The sequence below is a fragment of the Pistacia vera genome, unplaced genomic scaffold (genome assembly GCF_008641045.1).
Source record: "Pistacia vera cultivar Batoury unplaced genomic scaffold, PisVer_v2 Contig25, whole genome shotgun sequence".
NCBI classification, from domain to species: Eukaryota; Viridiplantae; Streptophyta; class Magnoliopsida; order Sapindales; family Anacardiaceae; genus Pistacia; species Pistacia vera.
In genome coordinates this window covers 955,933-974,872 of record NW_022196057.1, presented here as the reverse complement: position 1 = coordinate 974,872, position 18,940 = coordinate 955,933, and the positions used below count along the sequence as shown (strand labels likewise).

Sequence of the window (18,940 nt, the reverse complement as noted above, 5' to 3'; positions counted from 1 at the left end):
AAACCTCCTATGCCCCTCTTCTCATTTTTTCATCGAGAACTCTGATGTTACAAAGTGTTTCAATTCAAGAATAATATTTATTTTCTGATAGAATTGTGTTTTACTATAGATAATATTATGTTAATATCTTAAAATATAATATTATTAAAAGATAATATTATCGTTAATGGTCTTAAAAAAAATGCAACCCTAATCTCATATTAAAGTAGTATGTAAGCCATATAATGCTATACTATAATACTATTAATGCAAGTAAGACGATTTTTTAAATGACATACAGATATTCTATTTAAAAATTTTGTGATTCACAAAATCATAGACAAAAAAAAAAAAAAAAAAATTAAATAATAAACATGTTATTTTAATAATATAGTTGTATGGTGTTATTTGGTAAATGAACCAAATTACATGTTAACATGTTGCATATATATATATATATTGCCATATATAATTAATACTAATATGAATATATGATACACTATATACAAAATCACATAGAATATGCAACATGTAAGTATACTCAACTCTAAATGTGAAATACAACAGTGTAGATATATATAGTAAAACCTCTCTATAGTGATACTCTATTATGAATAAACTCACATAGTCATAAAAAATTCATTCCCAATTTGGGATAGTTATAAATAAGAATAAACTACATGTAATAAGTATAATTTTTTTAATTTCCGGCTTAAGAAAAGTTGCCTCCACATAGTAATAAGATCGTATATTGCAAAAAAATATATACTATGTTACATAAGGTTTACGATGAAATAAATATTTATCTAAAATTATTTGAGATAATGATTTATGCTTTAGAGTTGTCACTACATCTTTTAACTTGCGGGTAGATACTTGTTAGCATGAACATTTTGTTGAAACCATATATTTCTACTTTCTCAAGTATGTTTAGAGCTTTTTGGCACAAACTTTTTGTATTCCGTACTATCATCCTCATGATTATTTCATTTATCTCTTGTCTAATTATAGTAATGATTTTTTCTTTAGTTAAAACAACAAATGACGTACTAGGTGGGTTCTAAAACCCTAAAATTGAAGGATTCTGGAGGGTGGTGGATTTTCAAAATCTATGGATTTCAACTTTTTTTTTTTTTAAAAACCAAACGAATTATTTTACCAAATCATGGATTTTAATGAAATATTCATTTAGAATCCCTCAATCCAAAGAGACCTTAATTCTTGGGAGGACTCACTGTCCACGGTCTACTTTTTTTTTTTAATTAAACCAAACGAAGTATTTTACCAAATCCATGGATTTAATGAAATCATTTATTTAGAATTCCTCAATCCAAACGAGCCTTAATTCTTGGGAGGACTCACTTGTCCACGCTCTAGTCGTTAAGCTGAATACTTTTTACCCTAATCTATCGCAAAAAGATAGTTCCCCCTGGTTTGGAAAAACCCAATGTTACTCCTATTTTTCTAATTCAAGCATTAAAACTTAATCGTGAATGGGTAATATTGTCAATAATACTGTTATATTAGGTTTTCTATCTCTATGATGTTATAATTGACAAAATTGCCCTTTCATGGTTAAGTTTTAACTTTTAAACCTTATATATAAATGTGGTCATATGGGTATTTCCTAAGGGGGTAGGTGGGAAGGATGTTTCAGGGGTCAAAAAGTATTTGGACATGACTTGCTCTTCAATTTATCAGGAATTACTATCATAAAAACATTTTGACTTGTTATTCAGATTAGGTGAAGTGAAACAATTTTCAAAACAAAACAGGTTATAATTTGCAACTCCGACCAATTAATTTTCACGGGGTGTTTGTTCAAGGAATATTAGTTAGGGAATGTTGTATTAACAGAAAGTTAGGGGCCTGTTTGTTTTATATTTTTGCCCTATCTATTCCTATCCTACCCAAAATACATATTTGTTTTCTATTCTGAAAATCCAATCATATTGTATAAATTATTATAAACCCCAGGTTTGTTAATTTAACTAAACACCCCAACGAAAAAAGTTATAAATTGACAAAAAAAACCCCCACCCACCCACCCACATTTGCCAGATTCCGGCCACAACTATCGGAAGGTAGTCGAATTTAGTGTAATGGCACACTACCAGCTGGATCTTGCTGGAAGTGCGTCGATCTAACATTTTTCAGTCAGATCCACGGTGAATCTGGCCGGAAAATGCCAGATCTACGGCCAAATCTTTGGCCACATCTGGTCGTCAACGACGACCATATCTTTGGCCGGCGTTGAGACCAGATCTAGTGTCAATGGCCAGATTTGGTTGTAGATCTGACATTTCCAACTAAATCCATGGTGGATCTAGTCAGAAAGCTAGGTCAGTGCAACTACCAGCCAGATCACATTGGTAATGTATCATTAGTCAAATTCCGATCACCTTCCGATGGTGGTGGCGAAATCTGGCAAAGTGGGTGGGTGGGGGTGTTTTATCAATTTATAAACTTTTTAATAGGGGATGTTTAGCTAAATTAACAAACCTAGGGAGTTTTTGTTAGTTTTTAAATCCTAACTGTATAATAACCCAACTCAACTTTTTTAAAAATCCTATCAAAAAATAAAACAAGCACAACCTAGATTACCTTGAAGATACTGAGAATCTTTATGGAAAGTGTTTGGTTAGTTACAAAATTGGTCGATATGTTATTTAAATTACTAATTGCCGTTATTTTAAATATTAATATAATATTATTTTTATTATTATTTTGAATACTTTTTTTTAACCCCTAACATTCCAGATTTAGCTAAAACACTCCAACTTATATAAAATTTAATTTGTAATAAATCACACCCCACACCCAAGCCACTGCCGACCGCAGCCACCACCGTCGGCTGCCGCCGACAGTTGTCAGAAGTCACAAAAAATCGCTGGAAGTTGCCGTATAGCCGTTTTCGGTTATATTAATGGCCAAAAATTGTCAGATGGCTCTAGATCTTAACCTCAGTAATCCAACATTACTGCCAACCTTGGATTACTGTCAACCAAACGCACCCTCAAAGTTTATTGCAGTTTGTTACGACCGAATTATAATAACATACAGATTCGATTCATGGCGAGAATGGAATAAAATAAACCATTAATTAATCACTTCTTGTTGTTAGCTTTTCGTAATACGTGATGTTATTTGGCAATACATAATATCAATCTTCACGTGATTGGAGTGTTGTCATTTTAACCAATAGTTTTTTTTTTTTTAAATTAATTTGCTGGGTTAAATAAAAAGAAATAATTAAAAAGACGAGAACTATAAACACATTCTCAACAGTCATGGCTGACGAATACATTCATAATCTCTTACGTATAATAAAGGATCAACGAGACAACGGCCGCGAATTTTTGTCTTCGACTTGATTAATTCATGACAAAGTTAAGTACGTGATACGTCACTGCTCGCGACTTCACAGGATCTAACTTCATTTAAAATCTCCATATAATAAACCCCCGCGCAGATGCTCACTGTCACATAGACCCTTTCAGTATCAAATTAGTCTAAAAACCCAAAGGTTCCGAACACTCCGAGGACGTAACCAAAATGGCTACCACGTAGAATTTCTCATTCCTCAACTTCAATCTCGCAATTTGATCGCTATATGATGAAATTATGATCTTGTTTTCTTATTGGTAGTGTGCAAGAAAATCTTCCTCAGTTCTGGATTCTAAGGCCGAGCAGCCACTCTCTTGATGGAACTATCAGGTCACATTTTTTTATTTTTGAGAATTTTTGCTTTCTTTTTGCGCATTCGGGGTCAATTTTTATTTTATTTTCTAATGATTTACATGTGTTGTCTTTTATTTTAAGGCTGTATACTTGTTACACGTGTCATTGCTCAACGAGTGTGGATCACCAGAAAATATAAGGTTATTTAATTATTTTTACTTTTTAATGATCTATTGTCTTGTTTTTCTGTCTAGAAATATTTGTTTGATTTTATTAATTTCTCTCACTGATTTCTTTGGAATCTGTGGGGGCGGCAGGGATACAAGACAAGTTAAGTTAGTTCCATTAAACCTTCAAGACAGGCCTGCTGGTATGCACAGAAAGTTTACCGTGTAACAAGGTGATTTGTTTATGAAAACATTTACTTTCTTTTGTTGATTATGTGGATTTGATAGATTTCTATTACGGAGTCTCCATGATTCAACAGACATGATTCATGAATATGTTGTTAATTTCACACGTGCATAAAAACAATTTAAGCATAAAATAAGGGATAAATAGAATTTAAATCATTTTCAAGAAATGAGCAAGTTGTACTAGTATCCCCCGCTTGTTGGGAATATAACATCAAATTCTTTTTGTTGGTATGAGGTCGGTCATAATAGTGATGAACTCAATACTACAAAAGGTATCTTTATGTAGGAATGAAATTGTTAGCTTTAGTAAAGTGATGAATCGGCTAAGTCCATGACTGATATAGTTGTTTATATGGAATTGCTTGGCATGAGTTATGATTTGGAGTTTGTTAGTAAGAATAATTTTCCAAGAAGTTCATGACAAAAATGGGAGGGTTTGAACAATAGTTGGAGTTTAGAGTTTCTGATGAGCAAAGTGGTTAAAAAGAGAAGGGTAATTTGTGTTTGTGTATGGCTGTATTTCAAATGTTTATAATCTGTGTGAAGAAATCCCTGAATCAGATGCGTGACAAGGTCAATACTTAAAGAGGAGACAGAATCTTATGCTAGCTTTGATTTACATAGTCATGAAAAATGGTCTCTTTGTATGAGTTGAATTTCTTGCTTAAGGAAAAAAAAAAATTAGTAAATTATAGGTGGTATGTTTTAGTCTTTGCTAGACTGAGGTAATTGTTAGGACTATTGAAGTATTTACCGTTTAAAGTTCTAATTTATAGGTTCCAGCATTGGAGCACAACGGCAAAATCATTGGAGAGAGTATTGACTTGATTAAATTGTTGACAGCAACTTTGAAGGACCTTCTCTTTTCCCTGATGTAAGTTGTGCATCCTTTTTTAAATATTTTATAAGATGTGCATATTTCATTGCTGCTCTTAATAGAAACTTTAGGATCTCTTAACTTCAGCTGAAGTAATTATGAAAATTTGTAGGATCCTGAAAAAAAGAAGTTTGGTGAAGAATTGTTATCCTACACTGATACATTCAACAGGGATGTGTATACTTCATTCAAAGGAGACCCTGTAAAACAAGCTGGTATGTTTTAAATATGTCGTATTTCCATGGTTTGGGGTTTGTGTATATAAACTGAACTAAAAAATTTAGAAACTTGGAACAGGTGCGCTTTCGATTACTTGGAAAATGCTCTTAAGAAATTTGATATGGCCCATTCTTCCTTGGTCAGTTTAGTTTGGTATGTAACTTCTCAATAAGTTAGCTTGAGTACGCAAGAAGTTGTTTTTGAAATTGTTTATTATATAATTATCTAATTCGAGTATATTCTGTTTACAAATGGATTTATGTGATCCTCAGGCGGACATAGCCTATATTCCATTTGTTGAAGGTTCCAGATCTTCTTATCAGAAGTTACAAGTATGACATTACAGAGGGTAGGCAAAACTAGCGCATGGATCGAGGTATGTGGAAAGCCTTTTACGTTCTTTCCCAATTGTGCAGGAAGAGATTACTCTTTTTAAGAAGTTATAATCATTTATTAAAAAAAAAAAAAAAAAATCCTTATGCAGGAGCTGAACAAGATTGATGCCTACAAGCAGACAAAAACAGATCCAAAAGAGCTGGTGGAATTTTACAAGAAGCGTTCCAGGTACTATCCTTAGAACAGCCCACGCCTTAACCTTTAAATCTGATTTTGTTAGATTGAAAGCTAGTTTCTCTTCCTGCAGGCCCAACAGTAATTTGCCACCAGTTAGACTATGCTAAATAAGTTGGTGTGTTATGAGTGTTTTATAAAAAGCTATTTAGCTATATGTATCTGTATACTATGATAATGTGCGTAGTCAGTGATGTATTGAATTTGAATTTGTTTCTTCAGTTTGTATGTTGTGCTTACATAAAAAAAATTGAACTCTCTTATGTGTTTCATCTTTTAATTATGTTCCTTCTGGTTCCAGAGCATTTTTGAGATAGACCATCAGGTTTAAGCAAACCAATAATGGGGATTGTTAATTCGGCCTCCAATGCCAGCCCTTGGATGTCTTACTCCATGATCTAAGGGCAATAACTCACCCCGCAACCTTCCTGAGCTTGATTTTGATCAAATAATGCCGAAGCAAATAAATTCATTGTAAACCTAAAATATGACTATTGCCTATGGTTAGAGTTATAGAAGATTATGTGGTAATCTATCTTTAATCTTGTCATTATCTTGTTTAATTCAGCTAGTAATAAAGATTACAATAATCTTTATTACTTAAGTAATATGGAGGGTGATATAGCGGTTATGCATTACGAGTCTAGGATATAATTCTATTTTTGTTCTAATTTTATTTTATTTAATAAAATTTGAACACAATGCTTCCTATTGGTGTAAATAACAATTAACCCAACTTTGAATGATTTCTTTAACCTCATTAATTAATTATTTGGATAAAAATATCAATATATATGCATATGGGAAGAGGAAAGAGAAGATGAAAATTTATTAATTAATTATTGGACAACTTTATATTCCCCGCAATTATCTTCTCTCTCTTAAAAATTTAGGGGAAGAGGAAAGAAAAGATGAAAATTTATGAGGAAGAGAAAACAGAAGATTGAAGGACTGTGGTGATGGAGATGAGTTACTTTTATTGAAAAAATAAAATAAAATGTGAAAATATGTGGGAAATAGGTGACTGCGGGTCGACTTGTAGCCTATGGGTGGGTCGGGTCTTGCATTTCCTTACCCATAAAAATTTACCCGTGGACCATGCCCGTTTTACCTATTACCCGTAGCTACCCCTCTTACCATTTGCAGGTCTATCTTGAGACTATAAATAGAGTTATTGAAATATGATGTACACTCAAATTTAGAATAAAAAAACTATTGGTTCTATTTTCCCTCAATTATCTTCGCTCTTCTTTTAGTTTTTTATAATAAGTATTTGTACTAGTCTTAACCATATCAACTTGTCAAGGGAAAAAGATTCATCAGTTCAAGCTTTTGTCCTTAATCAAATTTGGAGTGGAGTTTCATCAAGTTTCAAGCTTTGTCCCTAATCAAATTTGGAGTTGGAGTTTTCCATTTACCAAGTAAGTAAATTCAATTTTGCTTGTATCTCACTATGTTTTATAAATATGTTGGAATGTTTAATCATTTTATAGTATAAATATATGAAAGTGTTTTAATTTGGAACATTTTGGTTTCATTATAAACAAGACTTTATATAGTGATAGATTTATATTTGATTAATAAAAAAAGACACATATATTTGTAAATATTTGCTTTTATGATTTATGTTTTTAAATGATTAAATTCTATAACTGTAATAAATTGTATATTCATTATTGTTATTCTAAATTTATTGTGATATATTTTCGTTTGATTAGAGATTGTCTAATTTATTAAATATTCTTTTATAGTTTTCGTCATGACAAATCTTACAAACTTGAATTTGTGGCTCTTGATATTATGGGCAAGAATTATTTCATGGGTCTTGATGCTGAAATTCACTTAGATGGATAGGGTCTTGGTGACACCACAAAGAGGAGAATGAATCATCCAATCAAAATAAGGCTAAAGCCATAATTTTCCTTCGACACCATCACCACGAAGGATTGAAAATTGAATACCTTACGATGAAAGATCCACTTACTTATGGAAAAATTTAAAGGAAAGATATGATACTAGAAAACTGTGATCTTTCTAAAACCATGAAGCTCGCCCAACAGGTTTTGCTCCATTCCATGAGAATGTGACAACATATGATAATCATGGGCGTGAGTGATGATTATAATAATACCTTTATTATAAAAGCCATTAGAAGTGGAATAATGATGAAAAGGAACAGGAAAAGAGCAAAAGCGGCCAACATAAAATTCAAGATATAGAAAATATGTGCATCTATGTGGCATGAAAGGACATTGGTCATGTACCTGTTGTATGCCTAAACATCTTGTGAACTTTATCAAGCATCGTTGAAAGAAAAAGAGACAAATATGAAAGCAAATTTTGCCTACCAAAATCAAATAGAGAAGCAAATTTTGTTTATCAAGATGATAACTTTGATCATGGACCTGTTGATATAACACATCTGGATGTTGCAGATTTCTTGAAAAATCCTGAAGGGAGAATCAATCATTAATTGGGATGGAAATGTCCAAATATAAGTATGTTTTTGCGAGCGTTTTTCTTTTAATAGATTTAAGTTGAGTGTTTACTTTAATGAGTGTTTTACCTTTAATTGTTTAAGTGTGATATTCAATTTTAGATAAATTACTTTGTTTTGTTTGCTTTGTAATATGCCTTACTATGTATTTTGTTTTTGAATAAAGAAAAATGGACATTTCAAAGTCTATGATTGGATCCAAGATTGATGATGAAGATCTTTGTCCGCAGACAATGCTACAACGCACACTATACTTAAAGAAAGAAAATATTTTTCTTTTTTGATAATATGTGGAGCTAACATAAATGCGATATCCGGTAGTATAAGATTAATTGAAGGCTCTGGAATAGCTAATATATTATTGCTTGGAGGAACACAGTTTATTATAAAAGATGCATTATTTTCTTCCAATTTTAAAAGAAACTTATTAAGTTTTAAAAATATTCGCTGTAATGGATATCATATTGAGAGAACCAATGAAGGAAATACTGAATATCTTTATATTACAAGAATAATTATAGGCAATAAATGTGTATTGGAAAAATTACCTGCTTTTTCTTCCAGATTGTATTACACAAATATCAGTGTACTTGAAACACATTTTATAGTAAACCAGAAGTTTACTAATCCTAATACTTGTATTAATTGGCATGATCAGTTAGGCCATCCTGGTTCAATAATGATGCAAAGAATCATTGAGAATTTACATGGACATCCATTGAAAAATCAGAAGATTTTTCAATCTAATGAATTCTCTTATGCTGCTTGTTCTCAAGGTAAATTAATTATTAGACCATCAACAGCTAAAATTGGGATTGAATCACCTACATTTTTAGAATGAATTCAAGGTGATATATGTGGGCCTATTCATCTACCATGCGGACCATTAAGATATTTTATGGTTTCAGTAGATGCATCAACAAGATGGTCTCATGTGTGTGTATTATCTACTCGCAACTTGGCGTTTGTGAGATTACTCTCCCAAATAATTCGATTTTGAGCACAATTTCTAGATTATACAATTAAGACAATACGTCTTGATAATGTTGGTGAATTTATGTCTTAGGCTTTTAACGATTATTGTATGTCAATCGGAATAACAGTTGAAAAACCTGTTGCCCATGTTCATACACAGAATAGTCTAGCAGATATCATTTATTAAACGTCTCGAATTGATTGCTAGACCATTACTTATGAGAACAAAGGTCCCAAGTTCTGCTTGGGGACATAATATTTTACATGCAGCAGCACTTGTACGCATTAGGCCAACAAGTTATCACAAATTCTCCTCTTTACAATTGACTTTGGGTCAAGAGCCAAATATTTCCCATTTAAGAATATTTAAATGTGCGGTATATGTTCCAATTGCTCCACCACAACACACTAAAATGGGTCCTTAAAGAAGATTGGGAATATATGTTGGACATGAATCTCCTTTTATAATTAAATATTTAGAACCATTAACAAGAGATTTTATTTACGGCACGATTTGCCAATTGTCATTTTGATGAAACAAAATTCTCAGCATTAGGAGGACAAAATAGGCAACTAGAAAAGGAAATTACCTGGAAAATATCATCATTATCTTATCTTGATCCTCGTACTAAACAATGTGAACAAAAAGATCAAAAGATAATTCATTTGCAAAATGTAGCAAATCAGTTGTCAAACACATTTACTAATTCAAAAAGTGTGACTAAATCTCACATGCCAGCTGCAAATGCTCCAATTCAAATTGATGTCCTTAAAGGACAATTACCTGTAGCAAATGAATCTAAGGCATGTTTAAAGCGTGGTAGACCAGTTGGTTCCAAAGATAAAAATCCTTGAAAGAAAAGAGTAGAAAATGACCAAGATGCTTACATCAAGGAGGCAAGTTCTCATGAAGAGAATAGAGACATAATTAATCATGAAACTCTAGAAGAAGTTCAGGTACCCGAAACTAGCAAGAATGAAGAGATCTCAATAAATTATGTCTCTACAAGAAAAATATGGAATCGAAAAGAAATAATTGTCGACAATATTTTTGCATACAATATAGCGCTTGATATTGTAAATAATAATGATGATCTTGAACCTAAATTTGTTGAGGAATGTAGACAAAGTGAAGATTAGCCAAAATGGAAAGGCGCAATCAAGGTAGAATTGAATTCGTTAGAAAAGCGTGGAGTTTTTGGACTTGTAGTTTGAACACCTAAAGATGTAATGCTAGTAGGGTACAAATGGGTATTTGTGCGAAAACAAAATGAGAAAAATACAGTCGTAGGATATCTTTTAATCCGGTCATTATCTTGTTTAATTCATCCAGTAATAAAAGATTCCAATAATCTTTTATTACTCAAGTAATATGAGAGGTGATATAGAGGTTATGCGATCACCAAGTCAGAGGGTAGTAATCCTATTTTTGTTCTAATTTTATTCTTATTTAATAAAATTTTTGGACACAAATGCCTTCCTTTTGATGTCAAATAACAATTAACCCAACCTGTTGAATGACTTCTTTAACTTCATTAATTAATTATTTGGACAAAAATGTCAATATATATATAGTAACCTCTACATAGTCATAAAAAAATTATAGTCCCAATTTGGGACAGTTATAAATAAGAATAAACTCTACATTGTAGTAAGTTATAATTTTTTTAATTCCCGCCTTAAGGAAAGTTGCCTCTACATAATAATAAATATCTGTATATTACAATATATATAAAGGTTTAAGATGAAATAAAATATTTATTTAAAGTTGTTTGAGACAATGATTTATGTTTTAGACTTGCTACCACATTTTTTACCTTGTAAATACATAATAACTCGCTAGCATGAACATCTTTTTATTGAAACAAAAATATTTTTGTCTCCTCAATAAGCATGATTAGAGTTTCATGGTATGAAACTTTTTGTATTTCCGTATTATCATCCTCATGATTATTTCCTTTCTTTTCTTATCTAATTGCGGCAATGATATCTTCTTTGGTTAAAGCATACATGATTTGTTACTCATTTGGATGATTGATGATAACGTTAATATCTATTTGATTAGTGTAGTAAAGTTGTCGAATCTGATCACTCAATTCTACAATGACTCTTTTATTCTCCCCATCCACTTCTTTTGTAATTTGCAATTCATCGACATTGGGGTCCTAATTTTGCAGTGCTTAAAACCATTGACAATTGTCTATGATTTCACATCAATTAATCATGCATCAACTACATTTACAGTTCTATCAATGACACTTATCTTTGCTGGTTCCAAGACACAATCTTCTTTCCGTTTAGAAAGTAGATAATTGAAGCGCTGAATTGAAATCCTGATACTACTAAAATATGAATTAAAATCCTAATACTGTACTAATAAAACATGAATTATAAAATAAGAAATGAAAACAATAATTTTTGTAACTACACTTCTATTAAGTTATAACCTTCTCATAATAATAAAATTAGTTAGTCCCGCCATTATGACTATAAAGAGGTTTTAATGTATATATATAGGATAATGCTATTTGAATTAGTTAACCCGGATAAAAACTTTTTGGGAAGGTAAATTTACAAATTTACCCTTCAATAAAATAAATTTATTTTTGGCTCTTAAACCCTGCTTTTTGGAGGGAAAATAATTCCCTCCATTGACATTATGGAAGGATGAGAGAGAAGCAATGATTACTTCAATATTTCTTAGAATGAAAATTTACCCTTCAATAAAGTAAATTTATTTTTGGCTCTTAAACCCTGCTTTTTGGGGGGAAAATAATTCCCTCCATTAACATTATGGAAGGATGAGAGAGAAGCAATGATTACTTCAATATTTCTTAGAATGAAAATTTACCCTTCAATAAAGTAAATTTATTTTTGGCTCTTAAACCCTGCTTTTTGGGGGGAAAATAATTCCCTCCATTAACATTATGGAAGGATGAGAGAGAAGCAATGATTACTTCAATATTTCTTAGAATGAAAATTTACCCTTCAATAAAGTAAATTTATTTTTGGCTCTTAAACCCTGCTTTTTGGGGGGAAAATAATTCCCTCCATTAACATTATGGAAGGATGAGAGAGAAGCAATGATTACTTCAATATTTCTTAGAATGAAAACTCTTGGAAACCCAATCGTCTTAAGAATAAATATTTATTATTGTTATTAAGTTTCCATAAAACAGTGTAGTTTTATAAGACGCACGCGTGTTGTTATCAAAAGACATTAATTCTTGTCGTTTTATCAAATATATAAATAGTAATTGTATTCAATTTTAATCAATCTAATAAATCATCTTAGAGGTATTTACGGAAACCTCCTCTGCCCCTCTTTTCATTCTTTCATCGAAACTCTGATGTTACAAAGTGTTTCAATTCAAGATAAATGTTTATTTTCTGATAAGAACTGTGTTTTACTTTAGAATAATTATTATCGTTAATAATCTTAAAATATAATATTATTTAAAAGATCATATAATTCGTTAATGGTCTTAAAGAAAATGCGAACCCTAATCTCATATTAAAATACTATGTAAGTCATATAATGCTATACTATATTACTATTAATGGAAGTAAGACGATTTTTTTTAAATGACATATAGATATTCTATTTAAAAAATTTTGTGATTCACAAAATCATAGACAAAAAAAATAAAATAATAATAATAAACATGTTATTTTAATAATATATGTGTATGGTGTTATTTGGTAAATGAACCAAATTACATGTTAACATGTTGCATATATATAAATATTGCCATATATAATTAATACTACATATGAATATATGATACAATATATACAAAATCACATAGAATATGCAACATGTAAGTATACTCAATTCTAAAATGTGAAATACAACATGTAAAGATAAGTGTGTGTGTGTGTGTATATATATATAGTAAAACATCTCTATAGTGATACTCTATATAGGAATAAACTCTACATAGTCATAAAAAGTTTAATTCCCAATTTGGGATAGTTATAAATAAGAATAAACTCTCTACATTGTAATGAGTTATAATTTTTCTAATTCCCGTCTTAAGAAAAGTTGCTTCCACATAGTAATAAGTATCTGTATATTGCAAAAAAAAAAATATGCTATGTTACATTAAGGTTTAAGATGAAATAAAAATATTTATCTAAAGTTGTTTGAGATAATGATTTATGCTTTAAAGTTGTTAACACATCTTTTAACTTGCGGGTAGATTACTCGCTAGCATGAACATCTTCTTGTTGAAGCCATACATTTCTACTTTCTCAAGTATGTTTAGAGCTTTTTGGCACAAACTTTTTGTATTTCCGTACTATCATCCTCATGATTATTTTTTTTATCTTCTTGTCTAATTGTAATAATTATTTCTTCTTTAGTTAAAGCATACATGACATATTGCTCATTTGGATGATTGAGAAAGACATTAATATCTATTCGATTAGTGTAATAAAGTTGTTGAATCTGATCACTAAATTCTACAATGACTTTTTGATTCTCTTCATCTACTTCATTTGTAACTTGCAATTCATCGATATCAGGGATCCTAATTTGGTAATAATTAAAATATTTGGCAATAGTATGTGGCTTCACATCAATTTGCTGCATAATTTTGTAATGATTAAAACAATTGACAATAGTTTTCACATCAATTTGACCATGTAACAATTGCATTTACAATTCCATCAAGGACACTTATCTTTGCTGATTTCAAGACACGATCTTCTATTCGTTTCAAAAGTAGACAATTGAAGCGCTGAATTGAAATCTTAATAGTATTAAAACATCAATTGAAATCCTAATATTGTACAACTAAAACATGAATTATAAAGAAATTTTTGTTATCACACCTCTATTAAGTCATAATCTCCTTATAGTAATAAAATTAATTAATCCCACCATTATGACTATAGAGATGTTTTACTACACTATATATAAAATCACACAGTAAGTCAATACTATATGCCATATATATATATATATATATATAAATATATATATATATATTAATATATAGAGAGAGAGAGAGAGAGGAGAGAGAGAGAGAGAGAGAGAGAGAGAGAGAGAGAGAGAGCCTGTAAAGATATATAGTACGTCAATACTTTCAATGCATTTATCATATATATATGTGTGTGTGTGTGTGATATAACATGTAAAGATATATACAATACACTGTATATATGGCATGTATATGTATAGTACACTACATATATGACCTACTATATACATATATAGTAAGTCAGTACTATATACATGTCATATATATATAGTAAGTCACGTAATGTTAAAAAAAAATTATGTACATTGAATTTCAAAGTCAAATTTTCATGGGTTTTAAAATTTAAATACATAGATTATGTTACATCTTTCAAATAATATTTTTGAATTTAAGATTGTTTAATAAGTTACATACAGTAAAAGAGATAATTTGAGGATCTAATATGCATATGTATATGATATTTTCTTTTTTTACTAATTACTACTTACTATATATAAACCAATTAATGGGTACGAGTATTACATTTAAAGTTTTAAAAAGTGAAAATATTATTTATAAATCTAGATGTAATGTCGCAATTTATTCTAATTTTCTAAACTTTTACTTTGCCTACTCATTTTCTATTTTTTTTTTTAAATTATATATTTCTTCATCAATTATTAGTCTTCATAATTGGCATCCATGTATTCAAAGAATAAATAAATCAATTATGAAAACCTTTTAATAAGAAAAGTATAATAAAATATGAGAGGATCTTATATTACAAGCTTGGTACAATTGAGAGAGATAAGAAAAATAGAATCATAAGATAGCCTCACACATTATACACATTTGTTCTTATAGTACGTTGGAAGATACTCGAATGAGATAATTTTATAAGCTTGAGGGCTATTTGAAATAACGTTGTTGATTTAATATTTCATGAAAAAAAAAGCCACCACTAATAAGTTCTTAACTAGATAACAAAAAGAATCACCATGAGAAATTGAAATAATAAAAAAAAAACTTTTTGTAAATAAGAAATTGAAAATAATTAATTAAAAGAATGGAAACTCATAGATAGATTATTTCTCTAATATGCTCTAAAGATGTTGATGATGTAAAGGTGAAGAGCTCAAAAAGAGATAATGACAAATATATTTCTTTTAATTAGGATAAAGGGTAGTTACTGAAATATTAAATTATTAACAAGGATAGTATTGAAAAATTAAAATATTAACAAAATTGCTCATTTTATTAAAACCGATGTATTTGGCAAAATCTCACCTACTAGGTAGGATTCTAAGACCCTAAAAATTGAAGGATTCTGGAGGGTGGTGGATTTTTCAAAATCTATGGATTTCAACTTTTTTTTTTTCTTTTAAACCAAACGAATTATTTTACCAAATTCATGGATTTAATGAAATCATTCATTTAGAATCCCTCAATCCAAACGAGACCTTAATTCTTGGGAGGACTCACTTGTCCACGGTTCTACTTTTTTTTTCTTTTTTTTCTTTTTTTATACCAAACGAAGTGTTTTACCAAATCTATGGATTTAACAAAATCATTCATTTAGAATCCCTCAATCCAAACGAGACCTTAATTCTTGGGAGGACTCACTTGTCCACGCTTCTAGTCGTTAAGCTGAATACTTTTTTAACCCTAATCTATCGCAAAAAGATAGTTCCCCCCTTGGTTTTGGAAACACCCAATGTTACTCCTATTTTTCTAATTCAAGCATTAAAACTTAATAGTGAAAGGGTAATGTTGTCAATTAATACTGTTATATTAGGTTTTCTATCTCTATGATGTTATATATATGACATGAATTGACAAAATTGCCCTTTCATGTTTAAGTTTTAACTTTTAACCCTTATATATAAAAATGGGGTAATATGGGTATTTCCTGAGGGGGTGGGTGGGGAAGGATGTTTCACGATAGATAGGGGGTCAAAATGTATTTGGACATGACTTGCTCTTCAATTTATTCAGGAATTACTATCATAAAAACATTTTGACTTTGTTATTCATATTAGGTGAAGTGAAACAATTTTCAAACAAAAAAGGTTATAATTTCCAACTCCGACCAATTAATTTTCACCGGGTGTTTGGTTTAAGGAATGTTGGTTACTAGGAATGTTATATTAACGGAAAGTTAGGGGCCCATTTGTTTTATTATTTTTGCCCTATCCTACCCAAAATACATATTTGTTTCCCTATTCTAAAAATCCAATCATATTCTATTAAACTATTTTTAAACCCCTAAGTTTGTTAATTTAACTAAACACCCCCAACAAAAAAAAGTTTATAAATTGACAAAAAAAAAACCCCACCCACCCATATTTGCCAGATTCCGGCCACCACCGTTGGAAGGTAGTCAGAATCTAGTGTAATGACACACTACTGGCTGGATCTTGCTGGTAGTGTGTTGATCTAATATTTTCCTGCCAGATCCACGGTGGATCTGGCCAGAAAATGCCAGATCTACGGCCAAAGAGTTGGCCGTTGATGGCCAAATTTTTTGCCACATCTGGTCGTCAACGATGACCATATCTAGCTGTCAATGGCTAGAGCTGGTTGTAGATCTGGTATTTTCTGACTAAATCCATGGTGGATCTAGTCAGAAAAAGCTAAGTCGATGCATTACCGGCCAGATCCAGTCGGTAGTGTGCCATTATGCCAAATTCCGATCACCTTCTGATGGTGGTGGTCGAAATCTGGCAAAAGTGGGTGGGTGGGAGTGTTTTTATCAATTTATAAACTTTTTATTATAGGGGATGTTTAGCTAAATTAACAAAACTATGGAGTTTTTTTGTTAATTTTCAAATCCTACCTCGTAATAACAACCCAACTTAACTTTTTCAAAAATCCTACTCAAAATAATAAAACAAGCACAACTTAGATTACCTTGAAGATTACTGAGAATCTTTATGGAAATGTATTTGGTTAGTTACAATAAATTGGTCGATATATTATTTAAATTACTAAATTGCCGTTATTTTTAAATATTAATATAATATTATTTTTATTATTAATTTTTGAATAGTTTTTTTTAACCCCTAACATTTCAGATTTAGCTAAAATATTCCAACTTATATAAAACTTTAATTTGTGATAAAATCACCCCCAACCACCCCAAGCCACTGCCGACTACCAGCCACCACCCCCGACTGCCGCTTGAAGTTGTCAGAAGTCCCAAAAAATCGCTGGGAGTAACTGGGAGTTGCCGATATGGCCATTTCCGACTATATTGATGGCCGAAAATGGTCAAATGGCTCTAAATCTCAACTTTAGTGATCCAGCATTACTCCCAACCAAACGCACCCTCAAGGTTTATTGCAGTTTGTTACAACCGAATTATAATAACATTTACAGATTTGATTCATGGCGAGATTGGAATAAGGGTGCGTTTGGTTCGGGGTGAAATAAGATAAATCCTGTAATCTTTGTTTAATTTTCAAAATTACCTTGTTTGGTTGTCAAGTAATATAAACTGAACTAAAAAATTTAGAAACTTGGAACAGGTGCCGCTTTCGATTACTTGGAAAATGCTCTTAAGAAATTTGATGATGGCCCATTCTTCCTTGGTCAGTTTAGTTTGGTATGTTAACTTCTCAATTAAGTTAGCTTGAGTACGCATAGAAGTTGTTTTTGAAATTGTTTATTATTATAATTATATGATTTGAGTATCATTCTGATTTACAAATGGATTTATGTGATCGTCAGGCGGACATAGCCTATATTCCATTTGTTGAAAGGTTCCAGATCTTCTTATCAGAAGTATACAAGTATGACATTACAGAGGGTAGGCCTAAACTAGCAGCATGGATCGAGGTATGTTGGAAAGCCCTTTTACGTTCTTTCCCAATTGTGCAGGAAGAGATTACTATATTTTAAGATAGTTATAATCATTTATTAAAAAAAAAAAATCCTTATGCAGGAGCTGAACAAGATTGATGCCTTCAAGCAGACAAAAACAGATCCAAAAGAGCTGGTGGAATTTTACAAGAAGCACTTCCAGGTACTATCCTTAGACCAGCCCACCCCTTAACCTTTATAATCTGATTTTGTTAGATTGAAAGCTAAGTTTCTCTTCCTTGCAGGCCCAACAGTAATTTGCCACCAGTTAGACTATGCTAAATAAGTTGGTGTGTTATGAGTGTCTTATAATAAAAGCTATTTATGCCATAGATAACGTGCGAATGTCAGCGATGTGTTGAATTTGAATTTGTTTCTTCAGTTTGTATGTTGTGCTTATATAAATAAAATTGAACTCTCTTATTGTGTTCATCTTTTATATTATGTTCCTTCTGGTTCCAAAGCATTTTTGAGATAGACCATCAGATTTAAGCAAACCAAATAATGGGGATTGTTAATTCGGCCTCCAATGCCAGCCCTTGGATACTTACCCCATGATCTAAGGGCAATAACTGACCCCGCAACCTTACCGAGCTTGATTTTGATCAAATAATGCCGAAGCAAATAAATTCATTGTAGACCTAAAATATGGCATATTGCCTATGGTTAGAGTTATAAGAAGATTACTCTAGTAATCTATCTTTTAATTCGGTCATTATCTTGTTTAATTCAGTCAGTAATAAAAGATTCCAATAATCTTAGAGTGTAGTAATCCTATTTTGTTGAATGACTTCTTTAACCTCATTAATTAATTATTTGAACAAAAATGTCAATATATATATAGTAATATTTCTATAGTGATACTTTATATAGGAATAAACTCTATATAGTCATAAAAAAT

At 30.9% G+C, this 18,940-nt stretch overlaps 1 pseudogene; it reads left to right on the top strand.

The window, feature by feature from the left end:
* Positions 1 to 3,534: 3,534 nt before the first annotated feature.
* On the top strand, positions 3,535 to 18,422 carry LOC116132238 (annotated as a pseudogene).
* The last annotated feature ends 518 nt before the right edge of the window (positions 18,423 to 18,940 follow it).